General features: G+C 40.6%; 1 protein-coding gene across 4 annotated transcripts in view; it reads right to left on the bottom strand.

Moving 5' to 3' along the window:
• Positions 1-19,463, bottom strand: part of SYTL2 (synaptotagmin like 2) — a 129,291-nt gene extending 109,828 nt beyond the window's left edge. For all 4 annotated transcript variants that reach the window (XM_057748667.1, XM_057748669.1, XM_057748668.1 and 1 more), the window contains exon 1: positions 19,353-19,463. The gene's annotated coding sequence lies outside the window, so the exon portion shown is untranslated. The remainder of the gene's footprint in view (positions 1-19,352) is intronic.
• Between the last annotated feature and the right edge of the window lie 7,856 nt (positions 19,464-27,319).

Raw genomic sequence — 27,319 nt, 5'->3', positions numbered from 1 at the left:
AGAAGGCTATCAAAACACTGGGGCTGACACCTCAGGAGGTAGTAGAATCTCCCTTGAAGCACGAGTGGTCTGGGTTACGTTGGACTAAAGCAGGGTAACTTCCTAAGTATTCCTTAGGACACTACTTCCTCTGTGCAGACATTACTTCTCTTTACAGAATCACCACGTCCTGTGTGGCTAGGCCTATGCTGTCCAAAATGGTAGCCAAAAGCCACATGTGGCTCTTGAGCACGACAAATGTGGCTAGTCTGCAGTGAGACGTACTCCAAGTACATTTCAAAAAAAAAAAAAAAAAAAAGTAAAATATCTCATCATTAACTTCCTTGATTAGATGTTGAAAAGATAATACTTTGGACATATTGAATTAAATAAAACACATTATCAAAATTAATTTCATCTGTTTTCTTTTTTTTTTTTTTTACCATAGTTATTAGAAAATTTTAAATTGAATATGTTGCTCTCCTTCTCTTTCTACTGGAAAAGGCTGCTCAGGGATGTCTGGGTCACTTCCTCTACCTCAGCTCTTCATGGGGAGAAGGGGAGTAACCTTTGTTTCCTGATGGCTCGATAGAAAGTCCTCCCTTCACCTCCTTCCCACCACTGTACCATGTCCAGAGAGGGACTTTCGAGTTATTATGCACAAAATAGGACAGACATATTGAAAGAGCTTACCTTTGTGTTTATTACTCTGCTTTCGAATTCGAAGCACAATAATTACAAAATGTCATTACTACTGACTGGGGGTTTTATCCCCTATTCCTTTGCAAGTACAGAGGGATCTTGATTAACCATATGTTTCAAGAATGGAATGTCTGGTTAAAATGAAACATAATCCTGTCTATCCCTTTTTTATTCAGTTGCTCATTCATTCATTCATGTGTTCATTTCATTTTACAAATATTTATTGAGTGACCATTATGTACATGGTATATCGCTACAAGGAATTCAGATAAACCAGATTAATGTCTGCTGCTGATTCTCTTCCAAAAATATATTTGTTTATTTCCTTGCTTATTATACTGGACATCACAGGCAGCATGGTATAATTATAATAATAACTTTAAAAAAGCCACGGACAAGGGGTTATAAGGCCCAGAATCTAGTCCTGGTTTTATGAATTATGTGAAATGAGCAGGTCTCTTCAAATCCAAATCTCAGGTTTTTCATTTATAAAATTTGGAAAGTATAAATATATTCACTTTGCCTATTGTGAAAATAAAGTAAGATAATGAAAGTGGTAATCTACAAATGACTATTTCTTACTTATTAAAAGACGTTGCATTAAAAGCCAGGAGACTTGGCTTCCTTTTTGGACCCTACTAACAGCACACTGTGTGGTTTTAACCTGTGGTTTTAACCTCTCAAGCCTCAGTGTCCTTAAGATAAGAGGTTAGACTGCATAGATTCCAAGATTTCTTCCTGCTCAATATCCCAGATTTTAAGAGTTTATGATTTTAAAGTAATCATTCTCTGAGGATCAGCATTTAAGTTTGCCAGAGTCATAATTATCATATCAATTCTCTAGCTGTAGATCTTATAGGATTTAAAAGTATGAAACACTAGACGCTTCCCTGGAAATTGTGCCTATTTGTTTGCAGAAAAATCTCTGATCAGCACTTTTTTTTAAATAGTGTTTTGCCCTCTGCATTTTTTAAAAGCCAAATGGAAGAGGAAAGACAGTAAAGAAATTAAAAACAACTGTTTCAATTACCTATTGATGTGTAGCAAACCACTCCAAAATATAGTGGTTAAAACAACGATTTATTACTTCTCACAACTCTGTAGGCTGGGTGGTACTGCTGCTGTTCTCTGACTACTCCTTGGGGTTTCTGAAGTGGCTGCATTCAGCTGAGAGCTCAGCTGAGGCTGGAGCATCCAAGATAGCCTCTCACCCCCTGCGTGTGCTCTCCGCAAGGCCTCTCCTCATCCAGTCCTCTAAGCCCAAGCTTCTGAAATGGCAGCTGAAGCCCAGGCATTACAAGAGACAAGCCCCCACCTTCAACTATTTGTGTCATGCTTGTTAATGTCCTCTGGTCAAAGCAAGTTTTGTGGCCAAGCTCAGAGTCAGTGTGAGGGATCCTGAACATCTGGAGACATATTTCACGAAGAAAATAGTCTACCACTACAACTTTCATTGGACCGAGTTCTACATCCTACCGTCGTCTCGCATGCTTCTGCATAAATCATTCCATTCTTTATTTCTGTGCCTTGTGCATACTTCTATTTCTGTATATGTCACACTCCACTTTAATCATCAGTTTATACTGTGATATCTCCCACCAAAATGGAAGGTACTTGAACAGGGAAGAGACAGTCTTATTTCTCTCTGAAAGTCGAGCATCTATCAAAGTGCTTCCACATAGGAGATACTTAATTAATAATATTGAACCACCAAACTGAGTTCTTTGGAACTTCACCAAATGTCAAGGAGTAAAGCATCCCATTTCGGATCGCACAAGGGCAAGTATTCCTAACCTAGGTTCTTTATTTTCATTAACCTCCATCTGAAATTTACCATTTCCTTCAATTGTAAATGTAAGCAACAAACCACAGTAGTATTATCGGTAGTGTGAATTTATCACCAATAGAAACCTCAAATTTTCTAATATCACATCACAGTTGACTTGTCTCAAATATTGTACATATTACAATTTTTTAAATAATTTGAGCAATCCATTTTAATATAATTGGTTTTCTTTGTAGTCCCATGTATTTCACTTTATTTCATTTAGAAATATTATTCTAGGGAGTACATGGGCTTCACCACACTGCCCAGGCTTTTCATGGCAAGGAAAAGGTGAAGAATCCCTGAATAGAATGAGCATCTGACTAGGGAGAATTTAATACCTTTGGAAAGATACCCTCCTTCCCCCGTCCCAATAGAGCCACATCAACACTACCTTGTTAGAATAGCAAATTCTCAGGCTTACCACAGACATTCTAAATCAGAAACTCTGGGGTTGGCACCCAGCAATCTGTGTTTCTACAAGCCTTCCAGGTGATTCTCCAAATTCTTGCAAGTTTGAGAACCAACGAACTAGGGAAAACAGTAGTGAATTGAAACTGAGCAATAGAAGGGTAACAGAAGACCATTTGATCAAACAATAAGTATAGACAGATACCTCCTATTTCCTCAGCACTGAGAAAAATACTGTAGGAAAACGTTCTATATATTAATTTGAGTGATTATAATGCAGGTGTACATGTATATAAAAATCTTTAGGCTCTACACTTAAGACTAGTGCACTTTACGTGTGTTACATGTCAATTTTAAAAATAAGCATACATAAGAGTGTAATATATAATTCTCAGACTTCCTAGGTGGCGCAGTGGTTAAGAATCCACCTGCCAATGCAGGGGTCACGGGTTCGAGCCCTGCTCTGAGAAGATTCCACATGCCACGCAGCAACTAAGCCCGTGCACCACAACTATTGAGCCTGTGTGCCACAACTATTGAAGCCCATGCACCTAGAGCCTGTGCTCTGCAACAAGAGGAGCCACTACAATGAGAAGCCTGCACAACACAATGAAGAGGAGCCCCCGCTCACAGCAACTAGAGAAAGCCTGTGTGCAGCAATGAAGACCCAATGCAGCCAATAAATTTAATTAATTAATTAATTACTTTAAAAAAATAAAAAAGATTGTAATATATAATTCTTGTCTTCAAGGAATATTCTATTCACTTTAGAAATCTACTTATGCAATCATTTGTTGAGTACCAGAGAGTGAGCTGGACGGTAAGTGAATAGCCAGGCACAAAATCTGTCCTCATGAAGTTCTCATTCTAGTAGGGGAGTCAGAAAATAAACAGCAATTATGAAAAAGTGACACCATCCATTATATTTATAATAAGTACCACTAAATAATTACCATATTTCACTAATTCTAACATGTCCTTTTTTAGCTTAACATTCCTGAAATAAAACTGTGTCTTACATTCTATAGTTGCCAGTTTAATTAGAAGCATTTTCCTAATGGCACCTAAAATAATGGTGCATCTTTAGTTGGTGGCATCTTAGATTTTGTATAATTTGATAAATTCTAAACTATTAAGTATCACAGGTGTTCAAGGATATGTAGATCTATAAGCATTCCAGAAGCCAAAAAGGGTTTCAAGAAAGAAATCAGATTTGTGGTTCTCAGAGGTGGGAGGTGGAGTGAGGGGAATTGGATGAAGGAGGTCAAAAGGTACAAACTTCCAGATATAAGATAAATAAGTACTAAGAATGTAATGTACAACATGTCTAGTATAATTAACACTGCTGAATGTTGTATGTAAAAGTTGCTAAAAGAGTAAATCCTAAGAGTTTTCATCACAAGGCAATAACATTTTCTTTCTCTTCTTTTGTATGTATATGAGGTGATGGATGTTCACGAAATTAATTGTGGTAATTGTTTCACAATGTATGTAAGGCAAATCATTATGCTGTACACCTTAGACTTATACAGTGTGGTATGTCAATTATATCTCAATAAAACTGGAAGAAAACAACAAGAACAAGCAAAGGGCTTCGAGGGCAAGGAGACATGAACCAGGTTGAAGGAAGAGCAGGGTTTTAGAGAGGAGGAACAGCAGGGGCAGCTGGAGGTGAAGTACGCAAGTGGGGAGGGGAGGCTGTGATGAGCGACGCAGGTCTGGGTGGGACAGAAAGGGGCACTATTAGGAAGCAGAGGGAGCTCAGTGGCTAAGACGTTGAAGTCAGATTATTAAAGGCCTAGAAAACTGAGCAGAGGATACAGTTGAAAATAAGGAGCAACTGAAGACTTCTGAGCAGAACAAAAGGTCAAGTCCAACTTTGGAATCCGGAAGAGACTCGGCAGTAGAGGCCATGTGTGTACGTCCATCTTCAAGGTTTGGTCAACATTGTTTGAGTTTAAAAGAAGGAGACACACCGGCTCAGGGAGGTTATGAGCTGATGGCAGAGCCATGGCAAATACGAGATGAATGGGCCGACACTCAACCAACTTGCCCAGACCCAGCGGGAGAGCACCCCCTGGGTGTGAGTCTCTCCAGCAGCCGCCGGACCTTACGGACCTCGCGAGACTACTGCTGAAACCAGAGCTGGCCGTGCCAGCGTTGGGCTGCTGACCATCCTCCCCTCCCCACCTGGGCCACATGAGGAGCCCCGGATCCCGAAGACTTGTTTATCAGCCTTTCTTTTTGAAGAGGCCTCATAGTCACCCCCAGTTCATTCATTTAATCCTCACCACACCCATGTAAAGCAGGTATTATCATCTCCGTTTTACAGGCAAGGTGACTGAGGATCAGGGACTTTGAATTTGCCCGAGGTCACAGAGCTAGTAAATAGCTGAGTTGGGATTCACACCCTCTTCTGCCTCTTCTCAAAGACCATGCTTTGAACCAGTTCTCTCTGTTAGTCTCAGCCCTAACCAGCCTGTCAGATCAAGAGTTTCAGACCTCCAGGTATGGAGTCTGGAATTAGTACTCATGCAGCCTGGGCTTGGTGTGCTCCATGTGCTCATAACACAGGCTTGTCCCTAGCCCCTGTCATGCTTGCCCGTCTGTAAGACTGGATCTTACTGTAATTTTTTGCTTTGCACTTTAGTTACTCTACCAGGAGGAGAGCCTACCCTGAATGCCTGACCCCTTGACCCTCTCCTGCCAGTCCTCTCCTCCCAGTCGTGATCTTGCTCCAAGTAAGATAAACCCCTGCAACCCCAACCTTGTTTCTTGCCTGGATCTGAGCACCACCACTGTCTGGAAACCGCTGCTAGGCCCCAGTCCCCAACATCTGATTTCCCCCAGTTGGGTCAGGTCATGTCTAAGTCTCCAACCTAGAAACTAGAGCTGGGCTCAGATTGAGTTAGAGCTAACCAAGAGCTGTGGAACGCAGAGGTAAGAAGGGATCCAAGGAGAGTATCTAGAGATCAAGGCGAGGAGTGGAGCCAAGAGCCAGGCCAAAGAAGTATCCACTCCAAGGAGCCCGGCAGAGGGGGAAGCAGCCAAGAGGGAGGAAAACTGTAACCAGAGCCAACATTAAGGAGGAAATGGGTGCAGAAGGAAGAACAGAGGTAAAAGCAGCGACAACTTGCCAAGCACTTAAATATGGGGACAGGGCTTCTGATAGGGGCTATGAGTGTGTAAGGTCGTGAAGCTGGTTCAGACACCCAGAACTGACTTCCTTCTGGCTCTGTCTAAGCCCTCAGGCACGATCAGGGATTGTTTGTTGCTGCGACCACAGTCTAGCCCGTTCCCAGCCTCTTTCATCTCTTCACCTTCACGCATTCATTCTCTCAGTTAAACATTTGACCCTCCACTAGAATATAAGCTCCATGCAGGCAGAAACACTGTCTATCTTTTTTTCATCATTTTAAGGCCTACAACCCAGAACAATGTCTGACACATAGTAAGCAATGGCTATCAATTAGTTGAATGAGTGAACAATTGATGAATGTTTGGGAAATGTATTGAATTCTAGAGTACCTTCCGAGTTGTGACAATAATCTGACTTAGAGTGCCAAGCACATGTTGTCTGATATTCACCAACAATAAAATGAGATTTGAATAGGCTAGTGGCCATCTGTCTGTGTAGTCTTTTGTCAGACACATCTTACATTAAGATCATTTAAAAATTTCTGAGAGGAAATGGCACATGGGCTTGAGAAAAGGTAAAAAATACACTTTAGTCAGGTTTTAGAACACCTAAAACAAAATAATTTACTTTTCCTTCTTTTTTAATTTTAAAACTAATTTGTGCTCAATATTATCAATGCTACTAAGCATCTGCAACTGGTTTCAAAAGAATTTGCAATAAAGACTGCCTGAAATTTGCCAAAAATTATACAGTCAACATTGTAGGCAAAAAATTATGGAGTTTGACCACCAAATTTTCTAGATTTGAGTGGAGTCCCAAAAGAAAAATACTGATGCAAAACTGAAATTTTACTTTGGATTACTTTTTAAGGTACTAGATCAAACAAGACTCAAAAGTTTTCAAGATGCAGGTAAACTCCACACAAGCCCCAAATCATCTACCTACGGACTGCAGGATGCTGCGGTTAGTCCGGTTGGAGTCTGTCGGTCACCTTCATGTTCAGAGTAAACAAATAACGACTCTGGGACTTGCAGAGAAACCATGGCAAACCCTGAGTGGGGCTTTAACTTTGAGTTAAAGGAAACCACAAGCCACCAAAATGCTGACCATGAACATGTTTACATTTTGTCTGATGGGGGGTGAGTGCAAAAGAGTTTGAGTCACTTACAGAGCTGTTGCCCGTGGTGTGGTCAAAGCAGCCTAACAGTGTCAAGGGAAGGAGGACTGGGGGAAATGCAATACAGGGATACAGCTACACACGGCTAGAGGCTCAGAAGGTCCAAGACAAACCTGAGCTTGGGTTGGGCAGGTATTACTGTCTGCTGGGTATGTGAGTGGAGGGAAGGGACACAAGTAAGTAACAGGTGTCACTCAGAGTGACATAGGGTCTACAGAAGATTGCCAAAAGTCTGGTTTATGATCATCAAAAGTGTCAGTCTGAATATGGGGAATGGTTGATAGAGTTTTGTTAAAGATTTCTCACTAAATGTCATACTGAGGGTCTTGGGGTAGAATGGATTTCATTGAGTAACAAACAGAAAAAATGTTATAACCGTCAGTGAGAACTGGCAATGATACATTTCAATACCAAACTCTTGCTAAATTCTGCCATTCTAAGTAAGAAAAAACAATTGAGGCAGCAGCAAATATTCCCCTCCCCCCTGCACTGGGTAATTCAATGGGAGTAAATGGGCCAGTAGGAAGCAAGCTCCTTGCTCACCAAGGAAACAGGCTAAGAGGAGCAGGGGGAGGACTACAAGAATTCAAAGCCATGACCACAGACCAGGGCTCCCGTGGTCTATGTAACATCCGTCCTGTGCAGATGACTCCCTCAGAGTCTATCTCGCTCTTTCTGCTCTCCCCAGAGCCTTGACAGAGACTGGGAGAGCTGAGATGAGATCAGGGACAAGTCACATTATGAGGGCTACTAACTGCTACATCCATTCATAGGGAAAGTATGCTGGGACCATTAGGTATTCTGCCCTGGGTTAAGAGGTCAAATAATGAAGTTTGCATAAATTCCTTCTTTGTTCACTATTTCTATTACACAGCTTATCTACTTTTTGAAGTGTCTGATGCTGTGTATGAAACTTGAGAGAACCATAAGGGTGAATTATAGAGGAAAGGGAACATTCCTCTGGCTAGTTCCTAGAAGTTATTTTGCAACATGGAGCAATGCTTTCTGTTTCCAGGCACTTGGACTATCTATAGCAGAACCCTAACTGGGGGACGTGTGGGTGGGAAGGAAAGAGCTGGTGCATGATTTCTAGCCAGGTTGTCTGGGGGTTGGAGCAGGGCTCAGCCTAAGCCAGAAACTAACACATTAGGCAAGGAAACTGAGACAGCAGCCTGACTGCATGGATTTTGGCAACACAAGAAGATTAAGGAAATGGTGCTCAGAGTCAGAGAGCTGAGAACTGAAATTCAGGCTGTTATTTCCCACTAGTGTAACCCTTGACAAGTGTCCTAACTTCTCTAAGGCTGTTTCCTCATGCGTAAATAGGGATAATAATAATCTCATAGGTATATTGTGAGAATTAACCTATATAAAGTATATAGGCTAAAAATAAACACTTCTTTTCTGTTAGATTATAAGCTCCCTGACAAAACCTAAAGTCAACTGAAGGAAGGAAATAATAAAGATCACAGAGGAAATAACTAAAATAGAGATTAAAAAAATAGAAAAAAAAATCAATAAAACCAACAGCTGGTTTTTGAAGGGGTAAACAAAATTGACAAATCTCTGGCTACCCTCACCAGGAAGAAAAGAGAGAGGACCCAAATAAACAAAATAAGAAATGAAAGAGGAGAAATAACAACCAATACTATAAAAATAAAAAAAACCATAAGAGAATACTATGATTAATTATATGCCAACAAACTAGACAAACTAGAAGAAATGGACACACTTCTGGAAACTAAAACCCACAAGAACTGAATCAGGAAGAAATAGATAATTTGAACAGACCAATTACTAGAAGTGAAATAGAATCTGTAATTAACACAAAACAAACAAAAACAAAAACACAAAACAAACAAACAAAAAAACCACAACTTTCTGCAAACAAAAGTCCATGACTAGTTGGCTTCACTGGGAAATTCTACCAAACATATAAAAAAGAATTTATACTGATCTTTCTCAAAATCTTCCAAGAGATTGAAGAGGAGGTAACACTCCCAAAGCCACTCTATGAAGCCACTATCACCCTGATACCAAAACCAGACAAAGACACCACCAAAAAAGAAAATTACAGGCCAGTATCCTTGATGAATATAAATGCAAAAATTCTCAACAAAACCTTAGCAAACTGAATCAAGCAACACATAAAAAAGATCACACACCATGATCAAGTTGGACTCATCCCAAGGTCACAAGGATGGTTCAGCTTCAACATATACAAATCAATCAATGTGCTACATACACTACATCAACAAAAGAAAAGGAAAAAAAACACATGATCATTTCAACAGATGCAGAAAAATCATGTGATAAAATTCAACATCCATTCATGATGAAAACTCTTACCAAAGTGGGTATAGAGGGAACATACCACAAGATAATTAAAAGTAATTTATGACAAACACATAGGCAACATAATACTCAACCGTGAAAAGTTGAAAGCCTTCCCATTAAAACCTGGAACAAGACAAGGATGCCCACTCTCACTGTTTCTATTTAACATAGTATTGGAAGTCCTAGCCATAGCAATCAGACAAGAAACAGAAATAAAAATTATCCAAATTGGAAGAAAAAGGGTAAAATTGTCATTATATGCAGATAAAATGATACTACATACAGCAAACCCTAAAGACTTCACCCCAAAACTACTAGAATTGATAAATAAATTCAGCAAGGTAGCTGGATACAAGATTAACATACAGAAATTGGTTGCATTTCTTTACAGTAACAATGAAATATCAGAAAGGGAAAGTAAAGGAACAATCCCTTTTAAAATCACATCAAAAAAATAAAATACTTAGGAATAAACCTGACCAAGGAGATGAAAGACTTATATGATAAGAACTATAAGATGTTGATAAAGGAAGTTGAAGATGATTCAAAGAAATGGAAAGATACCCCATGCTCTTGGATTGGAAGAATTAATATTATTAAAATGGCCATACCACCCAAAGCAATCTACAGACTTAATGCAATCCCTCTCAAATTACCCATGACATTTCTCACAGAATTAGAACAAATAATCCTAAAATTTATATGGAACCATAAAAGACCCAAAATTGCCAAAGCAATCCTGAGGAAAAAGAACAAAACTAGAGGCATAACCCTCCCAGACTTCAGAAAATACTACAAAGCTACAGAAATCAAAACAGCATGGTATTGGCACAAAAACAAACACATGGATCAATGGAACAGAAAAGAGAGCCCAGAAATAAACCCACACACCTACAGTCAATTAATCTTTGACAAATGAAGCAAGAATATACAATGGAGGAAAGGCAGTCTCTTTAGAAAATGGTGTTGGGAAAGCTGGACAGTTGCATATAAATCAATGAAGTTAGAACACACCCTCAGGCCATACACAAAAATAAATTCAAAATGGCTTACTTAAAGACTTAAATATAAGATGTGACACCATAAAACTCCTAGAAGAGAATGTAGGCAAAACATTCTCTGATGTAAATCATACTAATGTTTTCTTAGGTCAGTCTCCCAAGTCAATAGAAATAAAAGCAAAATAAACAAATAGGACCTAATCAAACTTACAAGCTTTTGCACATCAAGGGAAACCATAAACAAAATGAAAAGACAATCTATGGTCTTGGAGAAAATATTTGCAAATGATGTGACCAACAAGGGCACAAAATATATAAACAGCTCATACAACTCAATAACAAACAGCCAAACAACCAAATCAAAAAATGGGCAGAAGACCTAAATAGACATTTCTCCAAAGAAGACCCACAGATGGCCAATAGGCGCATGATAAGATGCTCAATTTTGCTAATTATTAGAAAAATGCAAATCAAAACTACAATTGAGGTATCACTTCACATTAGTCAGAATGGCCATATCATCAAAAAGTCTACAAATAATAAATGCTGGGAGGGTTTAGAGAAAAGGGGACCCTCCTACACACTGTTGATGGGAATGTAAACTAGTGCAGCCACTATGGAGAACAGTATGGAGGATCCTTAAAAAACTAAAAATAGAGTTACCATATGATCCAGCAACCCCACTCCTGGACAAATACCCAGACAAAACTCTTAATTCAAAAAGATACATGCACCCCAATGTTCACAGCAGTGCTATTTACCATAGCCAAGACATAGAAGCAACTTAAATGTCCATTAACAGATGAATGGATAAAGAAGATGCAGATAAAGATACACACACACACACACACACACACACACACAGACATATACATATATACATATAATAGAATACTACTCAGCCATAGAAAAAGAATGAAATAATGCCATTTGCAACAACATGGATGGACCTAGAGATTATCATTCTAAGTGAAGTAAGTCAGAGAGAGAAAGACAAATATCATATGATATCACATATGTGGAATCTAAAATATGGTACAAATGAACTTATTTACAAAACAGAAACAGACTCACAGACGTAGAAAACAAACTTATGGTTGCTAAAAGGGAAAGATTGGGGGAAGGGATAAGTTAGGAGTTTGGGATTAGCAGATAAAAACTACTATATATAAAATAAACAACAAGGTCCTACTGTATAGCACAGGGAACTATATTCAATATCTTGTAATAAATGAGATGTAATAAACTAGAAATAGATATATATATATATTCTTAAAATAATGGAAAAGAATACATATATTTATATATATACAAAACTGAATCCCTTTGCTATATACCAGAAACTAACAAAACATTGTAAATTAACTATACTTCAATAAGAAAAAATGGAAAAAAAAAAGAAACTAAAAAAAAAAGTTATAAACTCCCTGAAAACAAAAAATCTTAGCAGCACAGCAATGGCTACATGGAAAGAGTGTTTAAAAATATTTACTAATAAATGAAAAAAAAACCCAACATATTCCAGACCCTATCCTCAGGTAAGGCTGAGGTTGCTAGTCTATACACATTCTCATTCTTACTACTCAAAGTGAAGTTCATGAACCATTGACATCACCTGGGCACTCCTCAGGAACACAGGATATTTAACTGCAGCCCAGGCCTAAGCAATCAGAAAATCCATTTTGGCCTGATCCCCAGAAGATTTGTTTACATGTTACACTTTGAGAAGCACTGTTTGGTCAGGAGTACCAGAAGGGATGAGCAGGCCTGAATCTCCTGGTGGAGGGCATCTAGTGGCTCCAGCTGGGAGGCCCTGAGGGAGGCAGAATCTGTCAGGTAGCGTCCAAAGTGATTTCTTTCTTTTTTTTCTTTTTTTTAAGCTTCTTTGATGATTTATTCAGTGTTTCTATGATTTTTGAATTAAGTTCTAAATTTTTTTTTTATTATTTTATTTTATTTTTTTGGGGGTACACCAGGTTCAATCAACTGTTTTTATACACATATCCCCATATTCCCTCCCTTCCTTGACGCCCCCCCCCTCGAGTCCCCCCCACCCTCCCTGCCCCAGTCCTCTAAGGCATCTTCCATCCTCGAGTTGGACTCCCTTTGTTATACAACAACTTCCCACTGACTATTTTACAGTTGGTAGTATATATATGTCTGTGCTACTCTCTCACTTCTTCTCAGTTTCCCCTTCACCCCCCGCCCCCTCCCATACCTCGAGTTCTCCAGTCCATTCTCTGTATCTGCTTCCTTGTTCTTGTCACTGAGTTCATCAGTACCATTTTTAGATTCCGTATATGTGAGTTAGCATACAATATTTGTCCTTCTCTTTCTGACTTACTTCACTCTGTATGACAGATTGTAGTTCTATCCACCTCATTACATATAGCTCCATCTCATCCCTTTTTATAGCTGAGTAATATTCCATTGTATATATATGCCACATCTTCTGTATCCATTCATTTGTTGATGGGCATTTAGGTTGCTTCCATGTCCTGGCTATTGTAAAGAGTGCTGCAATAAACATTATGGTACAAGTTTCTTTTGGGATTATGGTTTTCTTTGGGTATATGCCCAGGAGTGGGATGACTGGATCATATGGTAGTTCTATTTGTAGTTTTTTAAGGAACCTCCAAATTGTTTTCCATAGTGGCTGTACCAACTTACAGTCCCACCAACAGTGCAGGAGAGTTCCCTTTTCTCCACACCCTCTCCAACATTTGTTGTTTCCAGACTTTGTGATGATGGCCATTCTGATTGGTGTGAGGTGATACCTCATTGTGGCTTTGACTTGCATTTCTCTGATGATGAGTGATGTTGAGCATCTTTTCATGTGTTTGTTGGCCATCTGTATGTCTTCTTTGGAGAAATGTCTATTTAGGTCTTCTGCCCATTTGTGGATTGGGTTATTTGCTTTTTTGGTATGAAGCTGCCTGAGCTGCTTGTATATTTTGGAGGTTAATCCTTTGTCCGTTGTTTCATAGGCAATTATTTTTTCCCATACTGAGGGTTGCCTTTTAGTCTTGTTTATGGTTTCTTCCGCTGTGCAAAAGCTTTTAAGTTTCATGAGGTCCCATTCATTTATTCTTGATTTTATTTCCATGATTCTAGGAGGTGGGTCAAAAAGGATGTTGCTTTGATGTATGTCAAAGAGTGTTCTGCCTATGTTTTCCTCTAGGAGTTTGATAGTGTCTGGCCTTACATGTAGGTCTTTAATCCATTTGGAGTTTATTTTTGTGTATGGTGTTAGGAAGTGTTCTAATTTCATTCTTTCACATGTTGCTGTCCAATTTTCCCAGCACCACTTATTGAAGAGGCTGTCTTTTTTCCATTGTATACTCGTGCCTCCTTTGTCAAAGATAAGGTGCCCATATGTGTTTGGGCTTACTTCTGAGTTCTCTATTCTATTCCATTGATCGTCCTTTCTATTTTTGTGCCAGTACCATACTGTCTTGATCACTATGGCCTTGTAGTATAGTTTGAAGTCAGGAAGCCTGATTCCACCTACTCCATTTTTCCTTCTCAAGATTGCTTTGGCTATTCGGGGTCTTTTGCGTTTCCATACAAATCATAAGATTTCTTGCTCTAGTTCTGTGAAAAATGCCATTGGTAATCTGATCGGGATTGCATTAAATCTGTAAATTGCTTTGGGTAGTACGGTCATTTTCACAATGTTGATTCTTCCAATCCAGGAACATGGTATGTCCCTCCATCTGTTTGTGTCGTCTTTGATTTCTTTCATCAATGTCTTAAAGTTTTCTGCATACAGATCTTTTGCCTCCTTAGGCAGGTTTATTCCTAGGTATTTGATTCTTTTTGTTGCAATGGTGAATGGGAGAGTTTCCTTAATTTCCCTTTCTGCTCTTCCGTTGTTAGTGTATAGGAATGCAAGAGATTTCTGTGCATTAATTGTGTATCCTGCTACTTTACTAAACTCATCAATTAGTGCTAGCAGTTTTCTGGTAGAGTCTTTAGGGTTTTCTATATATAGTATCATGTCATCTGCAAAGAGTGATAATTTGACTTCTTCTTTTCCAATTTGGATTCCTTTAATTTCTTTTTCTTCTCTGATTGCTGTGGCTAACACTTCCAAAACTATGTTGAATAACAGTGGTGAGAGTGGACACCCTTGTCTTGTTCCTGTTCTTAGAGGGAATTCTTCCAGTTTTTCTCCATTGAGAACAATGTTGGCTTTTGGTTTGTCATATATGGCTTTTATGATGTTGAGGTAATTTCCTTCTATGCCCATTTTCTGGAGAGCTTTTATCATAAATGGATGTTGCACTTTGTCAAAAGCTTTTTCTGCATCTATTGAAATGATCATATGGTTTTTATCCTTCAATTTGTTGATATGATGTATCACGTTGATTGATTTGCGTATATTGAAGAATCCTTGCATCCCAGGGATAAACCCCACTTGATCGTGGTGTATGATTTTTTTAATGTGCTGTTGGAGTCTGTTAGCTAGTATTTTGTTGAGGATTTTTGCATCTATATTCATCAGTGATATTGGTCTGTAGTTTTCTTTTTTTGTGACATCTTTGCCTGGTTTTGGTATCAGGGTGATGGTAGCCTCGTAGAATGAGTTTGGGAGTGCTCCGCCTTCTGCAATATTTTGGAAGAGTTTGAGAAGGATAGGTGTTAACTCTTCTCGAAATGTTTGATAGAATTCGCCTGTGAATCCATCTGGTCCTGGGCTTTTGTGTGTTGGGAGATTTTTAATCACTGCCTCAATTTCCGTACTTGTGATTGCTCTGTTCATGGTTTCTATTTCTTCCTGGTTCAGTCTTGGAAGATTGTATTTTTCTAAGAATGTATCCATTTCTTCCAGGTTATCCAATTGATTGGCATAGAGTTGCTTGTAGTAGTCTCTCATGATGTTTTGTATTTCTGAGGTGTCCGTTGTGACTTCTCCTTTTTCATTTCTAATTCTGTTGATTTGCATCTTCTCCCTTTTTTTCTTGATGAGTGTGGCTAATGGTTTATCAATTTTGTTAATCTTCTCAAAGAACCAGCTTTTAGTTTTATTTATTTTTCTTATGGTTTCTTTCCTTTCTTTTTCATTTATTTCTGCTCTGATCTTTATGATTTCTTTCCTTCTGCTCGCTTTGGGGTTTCTTTGTTCTTCTTTCTCTAGTTGTTTGAGGTGTAAGGTTAGGTTGTTTATTCAATCATTTTCTTGTTTCTTAAGGTAGGACTGTATTGCTATAAACTTCCCTCTTAGAACTGCTTTTGTTGCGTCCCATAGGTTTTGGGTTGTTGTGTTTTCATTGTCATTTGTTTCTAGATATTTTTTGATTTCCTCTTTGATTTCTGTAGTGATTCCTTGGTTGTTTAAGAGTGAATTGTTTAGCCTCCATGTGTTTGTCTTTTTTGCAGTTTTTTTCCTGTAATTGATATCTAGTCTCATGGCGTTGTGGTCTGAGAAGATGCTTGATATGATTTCAATATTCTTGAATTTGCTGAGGTTTGATTTGTGACCCAAGATGTGATCTATCCTGGAAAATGTTCCGTGTGCACTTGAGAAGAAAGTGTAGTCTGTCATTTTTGGATGGAATGTCCTATAAATATCAATTAAGTCGAGATGGTCTAATGTGTCATTTAAAGCTTGTGTGTCTTTATTTATTTTCTGTTTGGATGATCTGTCCATTGATGTAAGTGGGGTGTTCAAGTCTCCCACTATAATTGTGTTCCTGTCGATGTCCCCTTTTATAGCTGTTAGTATTTGCCTTATGTATTGAGGTGCTCCTATATTGGGGGCATAGATATTTACCATTGTGATATGTTCTTCTTGGATGGATCCCTTGATCATTATGTAGTGCCCTTCCTTGTCTCTTTTAATAGTCTTTACTTTCAAGTCTAATTTGTCTGATATGAGTATTGCTACTCCAGCTTTCTTTTGACTTCCATTTGCATGGAATATCTTTTTCCATCCCTTCACTTTCAGTCTATATGTATCCCTTGGTCTGAAGTGGGTTTCTTGTAGGCAGCATATAGAAGGGTCTTGTTTTTGTATCCATTCAGCCAGTCTGTGTCTTTTGGTTGGAGCATTTAGTCCATTTACATTTAAAGTGATTATTGACATGTGTGTTCCAATTACCATTTTCTTAATTGTTTTGGGTTTGTATTTGTAGGTGTTTTCCTTTTCTTGTGTTTCCTACTTAGAGAAGTTCCTTTAGCACTTGTTGTAAGGCTGGTTTGGTGGTGCTGAATTCTCTTAACTTTTGCTTGTCTGGAAAGCTTTTGATTTCTCCCTCAAATCTGAATGAGATTCTTGCTGGGTAGAGTATTCTTGGCTGTAGGTTTCTCTCTTTCAGGACTTTCAGTATATCCTGCCATTCCCTTCTGGCCTGCAGAGTTTCTGTAGAAAGGTCAGCTGTTATCCTGATGGGTTTTCCCTTATATGTTGTTTGTTGCTTTTCTCTTGCTGCTTTTAATATTTTTTCTTTGTGTTTAATTGTCGTTAGTTTGATTAATACGTGCCTTGGTGTGTTTCTCCTTGGGTTTATTCTGTATGGGACTCTCTGTGCTTCTTGGACTTGGTGAATTATTTCCTTTCCCATGTTGGGGAAGTTTTCCACTAGAACCTCTTCAAAGATTTTCTCAGACCCTTTCTTGTTTTCTTCTTCTTCTTGGATGCCTATAATTCGAATGTTGGTACGTTTAAGGTTATCACTGAGGTCTCTGAGGCTGTCTTCTAGTCTTTTTATTTTTTTATCTTTTTCCTGCTCTGTGGCGTTTATTTCTCCCATTCTATCTTCCAACTCACTTATTCGTTCTTCTGCCTCAGTCATTCTGCTGGTTAGAGCATCTAGAGTATTTTTAATTTCAGTTATTTTGTTATCCATTGCTGTTTGTTTTTCTGAGTTCTTATGAACTGTTTCTTGTACTTTCTCTATTTTGTTATCAAGATTTTGGATCATTTTTACTATCATTACTCTGAATTCTTTTTCAGGCATTTTTCCTATTTCCTCCTCATTTATTTGGTCTTGTGGGTTTTTTTCCTGCTCCTTTGCCTGCATGGTGTTTCTTTGTTTCCTCATGGTTGTCCAAGCTTTTGGGGTTGCTTGTCCTGGTGATAGAGGTGTTTATAGAAGACTGTCCAAGCCTCAGACTAATGTCCAAGTATTGGAGTAGACGAATATTCAGTCTAGGAAACACATACATGTATAAGACACACAATTATTGAATCCGTTAGGACATAAGGCTCTAGAAAGACCTGACAGAACCCCAGTGTGCTATCAGATATTCAAAGAGAAACCCAGCAGAAATTGACAACTGAAACAGAACAAATCAGAGACAAAAGCAAAAACAAACAAACAACAAATAACACCCTACACATACAAACATCAATCCAGGGAGGTTTTGTAAGCTAGGATCAAATATAGAAATGAGCTGGAGTACCACCAGAGAGAATGGAGATTCTCAGAATGTAATTAGACAACTGTACTAAGAACTAAGATAAAGACAAAAGCCTAATATTAATACCAAGGCAGTGCATCATCTGGAGAATAGAGCAAGGCGTCTGAGCAGACTGATAGTGTTGCTTATAAGTATGTTAAGATAAAATACACTTAAAATAGCTGGAAGAAAGGGGAACAGAAGAGCGTAATGTGGTTGGAAATATGCAAAGAAAAAGAAAGGAATAGAAGTGTATAAAAGAAAGGGATGAAAGGAAAGTATGAAAGATATTTTGTCCGTACTACCAAAGACTTAGCTAGATATAGAAGTATATAAAAAGGCAAAAAAAAAAAAAAAAAAAAAAAAAAAAAGAGTAAAAAATATCCTTAAAAAATTATGTTGTAAAACTTGTAGATCCCTTAGGGCTAAGATCGTATTTAATAAATCAAAAAAAAAAAAAAAAAAAAAAAAAGAGAGAGAAAGGAAAAAAAAAAAAAAAAATCCAGAACTGATCCCCGAATGGACCAGTTCAATAGGTATTGATACTACTATTTCTGTTTCCTTAGCGTCTCAGCTGTAAGTGTCCTTCTCCTTGCCTTGGGTTGTTTTTTTTTTTGCGTTATTCTGTGACCAGCAGAGGTTCCTTTATTGTTCGTCTGTAAGCGTGGGTGTGTGGGGAGGGAGAGGGTGCAATAGTGGCTCCTTCTCCTGGGAGGGAGTGAGCAGTGGCGCACTGTTGCTTCAGTCAGGCTTGGAGGTGCCTGTTGCAGAGGGCGCTGGTGGCTCAGGCGTACACAGAAAGTCTTAGAGTTGGGCCTCTCTCGGGGGTTTTTTCTTTTTGATGCTGGTTTTTTTTTTTTTTTTTCTCTCCGCAGCCTCCCTGCTGCTGGCGTTGCAAGGAGTTTTAATCTAGCCCTGCCCGAGCGCCTGAGGGTGGTTGTTATCCCTGTGCGCCTTAGGTGGCCCGCAGGGCGTCTCTCCGCTGCCTGTTGCAGAGGCACCGAAAGAGAGGGAGAGGCTATGCGCGCGGCTCCTCCCCCCCCCCCCCCCCCCCCCCCCCCCCCCCCCGCCCGGGAGCCTGCAGCCTCCAGCCGCCATCATGGCCGGGCAGCTCTCAGGGACCGGCACTCCTCTCCGCGGACCTCCTCCCTCCTGTCCTCTCGGTCCGTCACCCTACCGGCAACAATGTTTCTCCCCCTGAACCAGCTCTCCGGTTCCCACGCTCCCGCTCCTGGACCCTCCGTTCAGCCGCGGATCGATGTCTCGGTCTGGGAACGCTGAGCTGCGCTGCGGACCCTCCGTATGTTTCTCACTCCCTCCCGTCTGCCACAGCTCCGCCGCTTCACCCTCTTTGAGCCCTCGTAGATGCCTCCCTACCGGCTATGTCAGGCTCCCCGCAGCCCTGTCTGGTGTCCGAGGCCGTCTGCTGGTGTTCAGCTGGTTCTCTGTGGGAATGACTGCGTCCTTCCGTGCATTCCCAATGCCTCTGTGGAGAGGGATGCACTCCACGTCTCTCTACTTCGCCGCCATCTTTTTCCCTTCCAAAGTGATTTCTTAAACTCTGACCGCTGTCCGTCAGGGCCTGGGCAGATGACCAGGCTGCTCTGCATCAGAGGAGCTGGGAGCTCAGGCCGGCTAGGCAGGGGCAGTCTGCAGACTGCATGAAAATGTGAGCAAAGGTGGAGTCTCAGAGCCTCAGCCTGGGCTCGAAGGCAATGTCCAGAGGTCAAGGAGGCAAGAAGTCAAGTTCAGGGGTATCAGGTGAGAGAAGCTAAAACCGGTTATGCTGGTCCAGGGAGCCAGAGTCAGAGAACAGAAACAGGTGGTTCTACTAATACTTGCTGAGCTGCTGCTGGGTAAGACAGAGAGTGAGTTCTTCCAGGAAAGGTTGCTCCTTGTTCTGGTTTGTGGCTCACCCCCTTCAGTGTGTAGGTGGGTGTGTCTTTATACCTCTGTGTCTGCAGTCCATCTGAGGGGGCTCAGCATTACAGTGAAGACAGGTATGAGGTTTGCTGGAAGGTTCCTGTCCTGAAGACTTAAAGAGACAACAGTGCGGAAAAGTGAAAATTCCAGAGACTATTTTCCAACTTTTTGTAAAAAAAATAAGCAGAAATTCCCAGCACCTTTTGCTCACACCATAACCTTGTGTGTTTTCCCTCAGGAATGGGCTGCCCTTCAGTAGATAATATGCAAACACCCCACAGTCAGGCAGAGAGCTCTCTCTCAGGGGGAACAGTGTGGAATCCTATTATCGGAGGAGAGGACCTGGTAGTTTTCAACCACTTTTTAAATCCCTGTCTTCTAACACTACCTTACTCAGATCCCTAACATCTGAAGCGGATATTAGCAAAGCTGTTCTCATCGATGCAGACGTTGGAGCCCAGAGCCATTCCCTTCCACCCCCTACTCCACAAGTCCCTCTGAGACCCTTTGGTAGAACGCCTGGGTTCCTTGGGGCAGTTGGAGAGGCCCCACTTGCTCTGCCCTGGTGCTGTCATTATACAAATGAGAAGGAGGCCCAGGCTGACAAGGTCTTCCATGACCTGGCATTAGCTCACCTCGCTATGGCCATTGTGGACTTTTCTTCACATTCTCTCTCTTCTGGGCCTTTCTATGTGCTGTTCTCTCCATTTGAAATACTCTCTGCTCCCTTCCATGCTTTGTTGCCTTCCCAGCCCTGCTTTTGCCTGCCTGACTCCTCTGTAACCTGAGGATCTCAGCAGAGGCTTGTCTGTTCTGTCTGCTGTGCCCAGTACAGTGTCTGATCAACAGCAAACACTGTGTATCTCTTTTTTGAATGAATGGAGACCACTTATAGGAGCCTTGCTCCACAGCTGCCTAGCCAGTTCCAAGGTTCAGAAATGCTGACGGCCCCTCCACCCAAATATGGGGTGGTCGTGAGCAAATGCTTGTGCAGTCCATGCTGATCCCTTTCCAGGAGTTTTGATTAGTGTACAACAGTGTCAGGTGGAAGATCCAGGTAACTGGAAAACTGTGTGCGGGAAATGCAGAGTGAGACATACTTAGAACCTATCGGCAGGTCCACGTAGTAGCTGCCTTCAAAGGGGCCACAGGGATTGGCAGATACCTGTTTTTTATGATGACAGCTTTCAGACATCATCCTGATCTTCTGCCACACTGAGGGTTTAGAAATAAAGGTGTTAAGTCTGACTACCTTCTAACCCCAGTAACCATATTTGACATTCACAGTAGGTGATCTTCCAAAAGTTCCAAAAGGAATTATTCACAACTTCCCTGATGACAAAATATAGCCGTAAACCATAGTCTTTCATATTTCTCTGGCGTCTCTGTGGTAGATGAAAAAAATCTCTCCCCAAAGACCCATCTGACAGAAAAAAAAAAAGCCAATAAATATGAATTAATGTGTGAAATTTTTTCTGAATATGCAAGAAACTAGAAATGCTAAGTCAGCATGTTCCAAAATTGGCTCTCCCTATTAGTATGTGGGCCGTAAATTACTAAGGAAAACTAATTCTCTCTTTAGATAGTGTTACCCCAAACATTACTTTTACAAGCATTGTAGAATGATTCAACAGGTTAACTCAAGTCTCTGCTTAAGCATCATTTTATTTAAGTAACACTTCCTGGTAAACAAGTTTTTAATTAAAAAGGAAAATTATATTTGCATCTCTTGAAGATAAAGAAGAAACCTCAGAACATTTATCGACAGTTTCTGTTTATCTCTACTTATCTTTGGCACCACTTACAAAGGAGAACTACCAGGAAGGATAATTTCTCCCACAATAATCCCTTCCAACTAGACAGGACTTAGCAATTTATAATGTTCACATACATGATTTCGTTTGATCCTCCCAACAGCCCTGTAAGGCAGGTATAAAAAGAATTAGCGTTAACTTCATTTTATAAATGAGGATGCTGAGGCCGTGGAAGCTACATGACTTGCTCATGGTCACCCTGGTAGTTGGGTTCAGCCAGGCCTTGAACCCAAGGTCTATGACCCCAGGTCTATCTCAGTGTTATTATCATCAGTAAAGTCTCGCTAAGTCTGCCTGATGTCTTAGGTCATATTGCAGAGGGGCCTTGGGGGTCTTCCAGCACAGTGGTTCTCAAACTTTATTTCTTAGAAACCTAAAGGACCATGGAGGTACTTAGGAGGCACCATAGGGAAGTGAGAAGACAGAGTCCTGGGCTACTATCCCAACTGAGGAACTGTGTTTATGTCCCATATACTGGTGTTTCAGGTAAAATTTCTTTGGAAGGAAGTATTCCACAGCTTTAAAAAGAAGTTTGAAACTCCAAAATTCTATTCCAAACTACTCATTTTACAGGTTGGAAAAGATACATAAAGATCATGTGATTTACCCAATGAAGACTAGAAATCAGTCCACTATTCTGTGATTGGGATAAAAGTTAAATCTCTCAGTACAGTATTTTGTCCACATCCAAAGTTATCCAACGTTAGTGTGTTATCAGGAACACCTGCAGAGCTGGTCACGGAGTTCTGGGTCCCACCTCCAGGGGTTCTATTCAATAGGGCTGGGGTGGGGCCTGAGAACTTGCATTCCAGGTGATGCTGAACTGGAGAACACATTTTGAGAACCACTTGTCTATAGGATATAAAACAACAGAAAAGTCAACTGAATTGACCAGCTAATTGTACTTTTCATCAATTTTATTTCATTCTGGGAAAATAGTAAAAGGAAATTCCTCCTTCAGAATTTGTAAACCCATTGCTTTAACCATGCTACTACACATTCCTCAACAGTTAGCTGTGATATGTAACACATCAAAGATCCTAAACTATCCATGTAGCAGATGGCATTGGTGTTCCAGACCATATCCCCTCATCCAGCTTTATCTGCAATTGCAGTGGGCAGTTTCCATGCACACTGCCAGCTTCCCATCTCAATGGCTGACATTTCTTTGTGTCTCTGTCTGAGGACTTTCTTTAGCCAACAAGAGCTTGCTTAGTCCTCAAGCAGTGTGTGTGTGTGTGTGTGTGTGTGTGTGTGTGTGTGTGTGTATGTAATTAATATCCCCACTTTTCAGGGCATTCTTCAAACAATGAGGCCATGACTCTGCAGAAGAATACTCCAGAGTCACTATCCCCCGTGGGACAATTTTGAAGCTTGTTCAAACGACTCCTTAGAGGGCTTCTATCGAGACTGAGCCCTAGTCCCCCACAGCATCAACTTGCTCATTAATGCACCCTTTATTGACATTCCTCCTTTTCCCGTCCACCTCTTCCACTTCCTTATTTGTGCTCCCAGAGATCACTTCCTAAATATACTACCTGCATCTCACGCTTTTGTCTCAGAGTCTGCTTTTAGGGGGAACACAAACCAAGACACTCTGTCTCCAAGTTCTTCACCAAATTCGTGGAAGTGTCACCTGCTGGCTGACCCACATCTGCTCTTTTTCATCTTTCTGTTCGAATGTGCTGGGGCTTTATTCACAGGTCTTTGGGCTGGCTAATCCAAGTTAGGTGTACTCCTTGGGTGTTAAATAAATAATACAATGATTGTTGCTGCCATAACAGCAGCAAAAACACAGACTGTTGAATCATGTGCAGATACTCATGATTTATTAATTGCATACTGAAGTAGTCACTCTTCAGAAAGAGGCCCAAGTCCATTTAGTATCAGATCTGTGAAGGCTGACAGCTGGAAAAAAACTGGCATCATGCATATTTTTCAGGCATCACTATAAAAAGCAGCCATCAATTCTGAAATGGAGATAAGTTTCCTTTTCCTTTTGTACTGTTAAAGCAAGATTAACCTTCAGCAAATATTTGCATGTAAGGAGTGGAGTTTCAGCAGCGATGGCATTGACATTTGTCAAACTGCAGTTCAAATCTCAATTGAAAAAGAGAATTATCTGAGGAACAACTAAATTGTCCTCAAACTGAAGCCAAATAATGGAGACGGATCCCTCTGGTTAAAAAATAATTAAATTAATCAAACCTCATCCTAAATAATAGAGCTATTTCATGTATTTAATTCCATTCATTGTTGGCTTAATTTTTTAAAGAAAACAGCCTCATTGCAGTATTACTGACATATAATAAACTGCACACGTTGACATATGTATGCCCCTATGAAACATTTGTGCTGGCTTATTTCTGAAAGCAATTCTACTTAGTTTTAAGTCTAGATCATTTTAAAATCCAATTGCTGGAATAATCTATTAATTATTACACTTGTGCAGGGATGCTGTGTGGGCTAAAGCTCTTTACGTTACTCCCTATTTGAAGTGGCTATGTGAGTATGCTCCAAAGTGCATATGTGCAAAATGATAAGTTCTAATCCCCAGAACTTATGAGGCATATCTTGCAAATAGCAATAAAAGCTAACCAGTTATTTAGCATCTATCATTGCCAAGGTCTGTTCTGTAACGTTTAAGATACATCATTTGTAGCCCTCACAACAACCCTATGAGATCAGTATTATTAATTCTATTTCACCAGTGAGCAAACTGAGATGAGAGACTTCAGTGACTTAGAGACATTTACACAGTTAGAACATGATGGAGCTGGGAACTAGACTCATCCCAGTATGCTAGTATTTCCCAAACTGTTAATGTATTCAACAAATATACGCCAGGCTCTAGGTTAGATGTTGGAGATATAGCAGTGAAGGTCATGGTTCCCAACATCACAAACTCTACAGTCAGGGGTAAAGAGATTTGCCATTTCATTGAAATATGTTTTGACATATGTTTACACCTTTGGAACCAACACCACAATAAAGGTTATGAACATATCCATTACTGCCATAAGACTCCTCATGATTCTGAGTAATTCCTGCCTCCTGACCCTACACTACCCACTGATCTGCTTTGTCGTGCTACAGGTCAGTTTATATAGATGGAATCATACATACACATTATCTGTCTGGATTCATCTCTGGACATATGTGACCTTTATTCAATTTTTTAAAAATCAGCTTTATTGAGGCATAACTTACATACAAACTCATCAATTTTAAATGTAGAATTTGGTGAGTTTTGACACAGGAATATCACCATGTAATCATCACTACAATCAAGATACAGAACATGTAAAGAGGATTATTTTAAGTTTAAGCAAAGTTTTACTCTTTTTTTAAATAAATTTATTTATTTATTTATTTATTTATTTATTTACGTATTTATTGGCTGTGTTGGGTCTTTATGGCTGCACATGGGCTTTCTCTAGTTGTGGTGAGCAGGGGCTACTCTTTGTTGTGGTGTGCAGGCTCCTCATTATGGTGTCTTCTCTTGCTGCGGAGCACTGGCTCTAGGTGCGAGGGCTTCAGTAGTTGCGGCACATGGGCTCAGTAGCTGTGGCACATGGGCTTAGTTGCTCCGTGGCATGTCGGATCTTCCTGGAGCAGGGATTGAACCCATGTACCCTGCATTGGCAGGTGGATTCTTAACTACTGCACCACCTAGGAAGTCCCCAAAGTTTTACTCTTAAAAGCACAAAGTTCATTAGTTTCAGAGAAAGTCAAGTGCGGTACACACGGCACATTCACACATTATCCCAGGAACACACCAAAATCAATGCCACTTTGCCTCCTTTTTAAACCCATACAGCTGTGGGAACTTGCATTCTTGATTGTTTACAGGGAACCTTTACGATTGCCTGGTACTCTTCTTACAAACACCCCTTTGGTGCTTTAGGAAATAACTTCACAAAGAGAACGTAAGAGGACAGGGTATACTTTGATTCATTCACTGCAGTGATTTCCCTGTCCCCGATCCACCTAGTGAGCCACAGTGGAAAGTTTCACACAGCTCAAAAGTTCCCGTCAGCCACGCCGTCTCAGGCCTCTTTCTTCTCTTTTTGTTCTGTTCCCCAGCCTGCAGTCTCCTCCCATTCCATTCCTGCCTCAACATCACTGTTCCATTCATTTTTCTGAAGTCTTGCTTTTGGCATGCTGGGAAAACTTCCACAGCTCGATGGTATGCACAGGATTAAGCCCAAGCCCCCCAAGGCCACTTTGTATGCTGCACCTGTGTGCACTCATGCTGATGAGCAGCTGGGAGCCAGCTCCTGGGGCCTGAGCCCAGCTGCTGCACAGCTGCGGATCATGTAAGTTTCGTCTTCCCTGGCCCCAGCACAACATGTGCAGCGACCTGGCTCTAGAAGAAAGATACCGGGACTGTATTTGTTGCAAAGGGATAAAAATTAACATCCTAAGCCTTATTTAGAAAGCCTAGTCATTGGCATTGTTAAGAAATTTCAGTGATTTATGTGAATATAGGGATTCAGATGTAACAATAAACTTAGAGGTTTTACTGCTGCACATGTAATTTCTTTGTCAAATACAAAGCATGCCATGACTGGGTTACTTTCTGAAAGGATCGCTGTATTTCATTTATCCTAACATTCACTAAATATTCCTTGAGCACCTATTACATACCAGGCTCTGTGCTAAGCCCTGGTGGTATACTGGTGAAACAGAACGATATTATGTACACCTTTTACAGAACTAACAGATTAGCTGATGAGTCATTACAGGGTAACGACAGCCACAAAGAGGAGATAAAAATGCATTCCAGGAGCTGTGGTGGACACTACTGCTCTGCCCATATCCTCTTAGCAACTCACCAGGCAAGCCAAAGGCTTCTTCCCACCGGGGACTCCCAGGCTGAGCAAGAACTTTTCTGGCCCACAGGGAACAGGAGTTCGGCCCTTGCGTGGTGCAGGCCGTAACTGCTGGGGAACCAGTGCCCTCAGGAGCAGCCTGAACCAACAGCAAATGAGAACTGAGACTTACCACCCCAGCTTTCACCCAGAGCACCTCTGGCAACTCGAAGGTTGTTCTGTGCTGCCTTAGCTTGAGCTGCCATTAACAAAACGCCATAGACTCCGTGGCTGAAACAACAGAAATTTTTTTTCTCACAGTTCTTAGAGGCTGGATGGCTGATATTAGGGTGCAGGCATGGTTGGTTTCCGGTGACGCTTCCCTTCCTGGCTTGTGGGCTTACGTGACCTTTTGTGTGCCCTCAGAGAGAAAGAGGGAGAGAGAAACTCTCTGGTGCTTCTTTTTATAAAGACACTGGTCTTATGGTATCAAGGCCCCACCCTTACCATCTCACCATAGGGCCTCCTTAATTTTTAATTACCTCCTTATAGGCCCTATCTCCAGACACAGTCACATTTGGGGTCAGGGCTTCCACATATGCATTTTGAGGGAACACAATTCAGTCCGAAGCATATACTGTCTCGCAGAGTTCTCTAGTGAGGCTGAGCCCCAGTTACCCATCTCCCAGTAACGTATTCATTAATGCAGGCTGAACTGGCTTCTTTGCCTTCCCTCTTCACTTCCCCATCTTCCTACCAGAGCTCCCCGAGACTACCTCCCAAATCAACAACA

The sequence above is a fragment of the Hippopotamus amphibius genome, chromosome 9 (genome assembly GCF_030028045.1).
Source record: "Hippopotamus amphibius kiboko isolate mHipAmp2 chromosome 9, mHipAmp2.hap2, whole genome shotgun sequence".
NCBI lineage: Eukaryota > Metazoa > Chordata > Mammalia > Artiodactyla > Hippopotamidae > Hippopotamus > Hippopotamus amphibius.
The sequence above is the reverse complement of the archived record's forward strand: the minus strand, read 5'-3'. Positions and strand labels throughout refer to the sequence as shown.